Here is an 8499-nt window from a genome sequence, read left to right as displayed (position 1 = left end):
TAATCTATATCTTCTTGTGTGATATTTTGGCTGACAGTGTCTTTCAATGAATAGTTCCATTTCGCCTAGGTTATCAAATAGAGTCGTTCATAGTATATCATTATCCTTTTAATGACTGTGAGATCTATAGGGTAGTACTCTATTTCATTTCTGATATTAGTAATTTGTGTCATCTCTCTTTTTTCTTAGTCAGCTAGATGCTTATCAATTTTATTGATCTTTTCAAAGAACCAGCTTTTGTTGTCATTAATTTTCTCTATTGATTTCCTGTTTTCAATTTCATTGACTTCCACTTTAATTTTTATTTTTTATTTCTTCTGCTTGCTTTGGATTTAAATTGTTCTTTATCTTGTTTCCCAAGTTGGAAGATTAGATGATTGATTTTAGATCTTTCTTCTTTTCTACTATACACTTTTAATGTTATAAATTTCCCTCTAAGTACTGCTTTTGCTGCATCCCACGGATTTTGATAAATTGTATTTTCACTTTCATTTAGTTCAAAAGATTTTTAAAATTTTAAACATTTCTCTTGAGATTTTCTTATTTGACCCATGTGTTTAGAAGTACATTGTTTGATATTTAAGTATTTTGGGATTTTGTCCAGCTACCTTTCCGTATTGATTTCAAGTTTAATCCCATTGAGGTCTGAGAGCAGATGTTGTAAAATTTCATATATATATGAAAGTATACATAAATTTAAATTTGTTGAGGTGTGTTTTATGGCCCAGAATGTGGACTATCTTGGTGAATGTTCCATGTAAGCTTGAGAATGCTGCATATGCTGCTGTTGTTGATGAAGGAGTCAACATATATCAATTACAATCATACACTGTATAACAACAGACCACATATACAATGATGGTCCCATAAGACTATAATACCATATTTTTACTGTACCTTTTTCATATGTACATATGTTTAGATACACAAATATTTACCATTGTGTTATAATTGCCTATAGTAACTTGCTATACAGGTTTGTAACCTAGGAGCAATAGGCTGTACCATATAGCCTACATGTACAGTGGGCTATACCATCTAGGTTTACTTAACAACACATTTCTCATAACATATCCCTGTTGTTAAGTGGCACATGACTGTATATACAGGAGGTTGATGGTACTGTTGAGTTCAATTATGTCCTTTCTGATTTTCTGCCTGCTGGATCTGTCCATTTCTGATAGAGGGGTGTTGAAGTCTCCAATTATAATAGTAGATTCATCTATTTCTCCTTGCAGTTTTATCAGTTTTTGCCTCATGCATTTAGACACTCAGTTGTTAGGTGTGAAAACGTTAAGGATTTTTGTGTTGTCTTGGAAAATCATTCTCTTTATCATTATTTAATGCCCCTCGTTACCCCTGATAACTTTTATTTATTTATTTGTCTTTGCTTTGAAGTATCTGTTTGGAATTATATAGCTACTCCTGCTTTCTTTTGATTAGAGTTAGCATGGTGTATGTTTTTCCATCGATTTACTTTTAGTGTATATGTGTCTTTACACTTAAAGCAGGTTTCTCATAGGCAACATATAGTTGAGTCTCGTTTTTTGATCCATTCTAAAAATTTCTGTCTTTCAGTTGGTATATTTAGACTATTGATGCTTAAAGTGATTATTGATATTGATTAACATCTACCATATATGTTACTGTTTTCTACTCATTGCCTTTGTTTGTTGTTACTATGTTGTCTTCCATTTTTTTTGCCTTTTGTGGTTTTAATTTAGCATTTTATATAATTTCATTTTCTCTCCCTTATTAGCATATCAGTTATACTTCTTTTTCAGTGCCTCTTGTTTTCTATATACTTCTTTTTTTCATTTTTAGTGGCTGTACTTGAGATTGCAATGTACATTTATCACTAATCCAAGTCCGCTTTCATATAACCTATACCACTTAACAGTTAGTGCAAGTATCTTAAAATAGTCCTAATTCCTCCCTCCCATCCCTTGCATCATTGCTATCTGTATTAGTCCATTTTCATACTGCTATAAAGAACTGCCTGAGACTGGGTAATTTATAAAGGAAAGAGGTTTAATTGACTCACAGTGGAGCATGACTGCAGAGGCCTCAGGAAATTTACGATCATGGCAGAAGGCGAAGGGGAAGCAAGGCACCTTCACCTTCCTTCTTTCGCAGGAAGGAGAAGTGCCAAGCAAAGGGGAAAGAGCCCCTTATAAAACCATCAGATTTTGCGAGAACTCACTCACTATCACGAGAACAGCATGGGGGAAACCACCCCATGGTTCAATTATCTCCACCTTGTCTCTCTCTTGACATATGGAGATTATTGGGATTATAGTAATTAGAAGTCAAGATGAGATTTGGGTGGGGACACAAAGCCCAACCACATCACTATCGTATCTTTCACTTATACATAAGCATTCATAAATATATATCAAATACATTGCTGCTATAATTATTTTGAACCAACTATTATCTGTTAGATGAATTAACAATAAGAAAAATAAATTTTTATTTTTACCTTCACTTATTCCTTCTCTGATGTTCTTCTTTCTTTATGAAGATCCGAGTTTCTGGCTTATATGATTTTCTGTTCTCTAAAGAACTTCTTTTAACATTTCTTGCAAGGTCTACTGGTGATTTTAGTTTGTCTGAGGAAGTATTTTTCCTTCACATTCGAAGGATAATTTCATAGGGTACAGAATTCTTGGTAGTTTTTTTTCTCTTAACACTAAATATTTCACTCCACTCTCTTCTTGCTTATGTGGTTTCTGAGGAGAAGTTAGATGTAATTCTTATCTTTAATCCACTACAGGTAAGAGCTTTTTTTTTCTCCTCTGGTGTCTTTCAGGTTTTTTTCTTATTTTTTTGAGACGGAGTCTCACTCTGTCTCCCAGGCTGGAGTGCAGTGGCACGATCTCCGCCCACTGCAAGCTCCGCCTCCCGGGTTCACGCCATTCTCCTGCCTCAGCCTCTCGAGTGGCTGGGACTACAGGCGCCCACCACCACGCCCGGCTAATTTTTTTGTATTTTTAGCAGAGACGGGGTTTCACTGTGTTAGCCAGGATGGTCTCGATCTCCTGACCTCGTGATCCACCCGCCTCGGCCTCCCAAAGTGCTGGGATTACAGGCATGAGCCACCGCGCCCAGCCAGGTTTTTTTCTGTATCTTTGATTTTCTGCAGTTTGAGTATAATGTGTCTAGGTGCCTTTGTTTGTTTGTGGCTTTAGTTTTTTTTTGTTTTTTGTTTTGCATTTATCCTGCTTAGTGTTCTATGAGCTTCCCAGATAGGTGATTTAGTGTATGTCACTAATTTGGGGGAAATCCTTGGTCATTATTGGTTCAAATATTTCTTCTGTTCTATTCTGCCCTTCTTCTCCTTCTAGTATTCCCATTATGCATATGGTGCAGCTTGTGTCGTTGTCCCACAGTTCTTGGATATTCTGTTCTGCCTTTTTTAGTCTTTTCTCTCTTTGCTTTTCAATTTTGGAAAGTTTTATTTTGATACCCTCTAATCAAATATCGAATTCAGTGATTCTTTCCTCAGTCATGTCCAGTCTGCTAATGAGCCCATCACAGGCGTTCTTCATTTCTGTTACAGTGTTTTTGACCTCTAGTATTTTTTTGACGCTTTCTTAGAATGTTCATCTCTCTGCGTACATTGCCATCTGTTCTTGAATGTTGTCTACTTTATCCATTAGAGTCCTTAGCGTCTTTATCATAGTTGTTTTCAGTTCTCGGTCTGATAAGCCAACATCCCTGCTGTATTTGAGTTTAGTTTTGATGCTTGCTCTTTGTCTTCAAGCTGTGTTTTTTGCCTTTTAATATGCCTTGTAACTTTTACTTCATAGTCAGACATGATGTACTGGGTAAAAGGAAAAGTGGTAAATAGGTCTTTACTAGTGTAATGATCAGATGTTAGGGGAGGGGAAATATTCTATAGCCCTATGATTAGGTCTCACTCTTTTCTGTTCTGTACCTCTAGACTGAACTTCACAAGTGCTTCTCAGTCTCCACCCCCAGCCCCACCTGCCAACATTAGGTGGAAGAGGATGGCTACAGTGGGCTGGAGCTGGGTATTTATTTTTCTTCCTCTGGGTCAGTTAGGCTCTGAAAAATCTCTAATAGTTTAAGCTCTGGTAACATAGTTCCTCTTGAGGGCAGGCTTTGTTAGAAGAATAGGGTGCCTTGGAGGATTTCAAAATGGTTACTTCCCCCTCACCTTTTCCAAATGCATGAGGGGATTTTTCTCCACTATTCATTATGGGAAGCTGGTAGAACTCCCAGAAGTAAAGCTCAAAAAAGTGTAGGTACCCTTCTGTGACTGGGTTCCCTGGAGTGTTTAACTCTCAGACTTGTCCACATTGAGCCTCTAGTAATTCATCAATTACACTTTAGGTTTTCCATTCCTGGCACTGGTTCCTGCTGAGGTTTCAGCTCTATATTTGCCTGTTTGTCTCTCCAAATTTTAGGACTAGGAGCTTTCTCCATGACTTTACTTTTCTAATAGATCTAAGAAGCGTTGTGGATTTTTCAGTTTGTTCAGCTTTTTACTTGTTAAGACATAGTGGTGACTTCCAAATTCCTTACATGCTGGGTCAGAAACCAGAAGTCTCATCTGTATTTTTGCGATAGCCTCCTCCACAGCATAGCAGCTCAAATCTGCCTTTAAAATATAAATTAGATTATGTTACTTTCCTGCTCAAAATTGTCCAGTGGCTCCCCAGGTCACTCAAAGCAAAAGCCAAAGTACTGGGCCTACCAGCCCCTACATACCTGCCCCATCTCCAACACTCTGCCTGGAGCTCCTTCTCTCCAATAACAAGATCTCCTCCAGCCATACTGTCTGCCTTGCCAATCCTTGAACCAGATATGCTCTCATTGCCAGACCTGTGCACTTAAACTTTTCCCTCTGCCTGGAATGATCTTCCCCTAGGCTCCTGCATAGTCCAGTTCTTCCCTTCTCTTGGCTCTTGATTCAAATGTCATCATCATAGTGAGGTTTTCCCTAATCCCCCTACAGATTCTAGTAACTCCTTCACAATCACCCCTGGGCTTCTTCCCCTGCTTTATTTTCTCCATAGTATTTATCACTCTCTGATTCACCATATAATTTACTTTAAAAAGAACTTAATTTTTTCCCTCACCAGAATGTAAGGCTCATGAGGACCAGGGTTTTTAATCTGTATTGTTCCCTGTTGTAACCTCAGTGCATATGATAAGTCCTCAATAACTATTTACTTTATGGATTATTATTGTACTTATCTAGATGAGTCAAGGAATGGTTGTGGTCACGGTTCAAACTCAGGTTTTCCTGACTCAGAGCCCATGTTCCGAATGACTATACTACATTGCCACTCAATTCCGTGTTGAATATTGAATATCTGATGCATTCTTCCAAATGGCTATTACCTACACTCTGACAGTTTTCTATTTCTTGGCTCTCACTGGAGTTGATTTTTCTGAGTTAGGAAGAACTCTCTATGAGCTGCATCCTAATATTTCCTCAAGATAATTGCATTGCAAAATAGGCTGAAATAAGACCGCTCACTGCATTACCTGCAGGACTCTCTCCTCCGCCTCGCTTCACTGCAGCCTGGCTGCCAGCTAAGGTCAGAACTGCACTGCTTCTGGCCAAACATAATCTCAGGTTAAGTAGTCAATATCATGTGATCTTAAAAAAAATTTATAAAAACCCAAACAGACTGATAAGATTCCTCAACTTTGCATGTTTTATAGCCTCCAAAGTGCCTTTAAGTGCATAATCTATTTTGATGCTTATAATGACCTGCTGGACAGGTCACTGCTTAGCTCGTTGCTTGGATGAAGAAAGGCAGGTCACAGTTAGTGGCAGTGCTAGAACTAGAAGACCTCAGATCTTCTGACCCAAGAAGCCCAATTCCTCTTCAAGCTGAGAGCCCTCCAGTTGATTTCTGTACTGTTTATCACCAGCTTTAGTTTACAGTTCTGATACCTTTTATTCATGCACAGCACCTGGAATCTTGATGGTTAAAATGAATTGTTTAAGTGGGGAGAGACTAGGTGTGTTTTGGACATGTGTAGTTTTTGGCTGCCCAGCATCCATGCTACCTTCTTTTGGTAACAACCCCAATTTCAGTTTTGGACAATTACTTGTGTCCTATTGCTTGCAGTCTTAGTTGGACTGTCAGTCAACATGGTGAAGGAGAGGGCATTTTACTCAAGCCAAACCAATCAGATTCAAGGAGTTGAGATCTGAACTTAAATGGCAGAGGGATACAAGAAGATTGTGTAAGAAGAAATTTCCTACCAAGATGGCTGTTTAGCTCCTATTCCAGGACATCTCTGGAATAGGAGCCAATTGTTCCCAGCTCTTCCAGCCCCATTCTCAGCTGTCTCTGGATTCTGTGGGTTGGCCCATTCTCCCAATACATCCTCTTGCTTAAGTTAGTGAAGATTTGTTTCTGTTGCTTGCAACCAAAGAGTCCTGCCTGGAGTAGGGAAGAATTATGGGAAGCCTGGCCTCCTTCAGCAAGACTGGACCCTCTTCTGTGAAGACAGGCTGGGGCTTGTGAGTGCGCTGTGGTGCTCTCCGTGGTCAGTGGGTCAATGTCAGCTTGCTGGCTTCTTGCCTGGGACCTCATGGCCTGTCATGGATGTAGGAGCTGGCAAGGCCCTTCAGCAAATCAGAGGAAGGTTCAGGTTGAGGAAGATGTGAGTAGAATGGGTCTTTTGAGGTGCTCCTCAAGGACTAGAGGAGGGGAGAACAAGGAGGCTCAGGTGTCTTAATGGAGCTGTAGGGGTGTCCAGGTGGGAAGAATGAGACCCAAATTTGGAAAACAGCTTTTTGCTTTGCTCAGAAAGTTTGGTGATGGTCAAGACTTCCATGTTGTTTCAGGCCTCCTAAGTCTCATATTTTAGATACATAGTAAAGCCATTTGACAATTATGATGAAATTCTTGTATGTTAGAATAAATAGTAAAGTCATTTGACAATTATGATGAAATAGGGAATGGCATGGGTAGATGAAAGCGCAAGTCGTTGCTGCCCCAACCCCCAACATACAGAGAACACAGACTTACTCATGGGTGCCTCTTGCCCACTTTTGCTTCTTTATTCTCTGGTCTTGCCTGCTGGTTTCAGTGCCAACCACACACCTTCTCTGCCATAGACAAAGTTTGTTGAGTTTCCCTTTGCTCGCTCTCATGAGCCAGATTTACAGCACTGAACTCTTCCCTCCAGGCACTCGTTGATATTTGTCAGGAAATTAGTGTGCTCTGAGAGCCCACTCTGTGTTAGGTGTGGCGGCAAGCCCTTTCCCATTGAGTGTATGAGCCCATTTAATTTGCATAGCAACTTTGTGAGGTAGAAGTAGTATCCTTGTTTGCAGATGAGGAAATTGAGCAACAGAGAGGTTAAATAATTTATCTAAGCTAGATCACATAGCTGACAAGTGGCAGAGCCGTCTTGAACCTTAACTTGACCAATTCCAAAGCTTTTCAGGAGTCCTGAGATTTAATCCTAACTCTCTTGCTTACTAGCTCTGTGACTATCTCTGCAAATAAACCTCTTAAGTCCTGGATTCTTTTATTGATAAATATAATGGCAGAGATTGGAGGTGGAGATTGGTACCACATTCTTTGCCAACCTAGCTAATTGATTAGTGCCTGTCAGGAGGGCTGTGTGGACAAGGATTCAAAAGCTATGCTGAGTTCAGTAGGAAAGAGCTCTGTGATCACTTAGTGATGTCTGCATGAGCCCAGAAGAGAGCATAGGCTGCATTTAGGTCATATGTTAGCCATCCTGTGATCATGAAGTATTTTAGGCTACTAAATGTCACGATTCTTTGATTTAAACATCCTGACCTTTTAAAATAAATAAGCCCATCCTGACTGTATTCTTTTCTGTCCTCCTTCTGTTTTTCCTCTGGTTAGGTCCTCTCAGTTTTTTACACCTATCCAAAATCCATCATCAGGGACTAATTAATCGAATTACTAAAGGATCTCCTTCTCATAGCCTAGGCAGCATAAGTATATCTGTTATCTATTGCTATGTAACCAACCATGTCAGAACTTAATAGATTAAAACAAAAATGATTGATTTCTCATGGCTGACTGGGGAGCTTTTCTCCACATGCTGTTGGCTGGGGTCTCTCATGAGCCTACATTGAGTTGAGAACTTGACTGGGGACCTTGGTTCTCCACTGCGTGGCCTCTCTCGCTTGTGGTGTCTCTAGTGCAACTCCATGTGGCCTCTCTCTCTCCATTAGGATAGCTTGCATGCAAGAGGGTGTGCATGCAAGAGGGTGTGCAAACAATAAGCCTCGGTCTGTATCACACTTGCTACTGTCCAAGACTCTGGATAACTGTAGAGTCAGGATTGGAATGTATTCCACAAGGGCCTGACTACCAGGAGTCATGGTTCACTGGGGCTGCCAATGTAGCAATCTATCATCATAAGCAATTTCGAATATTCTCAGGGATTCCTACCACACATGGAAGTAGTCACGAAGCACTTATTGATGTGCTAGGTGCTGAGTTATAAGAGTTATAAGACAGG

Source organism: Pan troglodytes, chromosome 9, assembly GCF_028858775.2.
Source record: "Pan troglodytes isolate AG18354 chromosome 9, NHGRI_mPanTro3-v2.0_pri, whole genome shotgun sequence".
Classification (NCBI taxonomy): domain Eukaryota; kingdom Metazoa; phylum Chordata; class Mammalia; order Primates; family Hominidae; genus Pan; species Pan troglodytes.
This window is presented reverse-complemented; position numbering follows the sequence as displayed.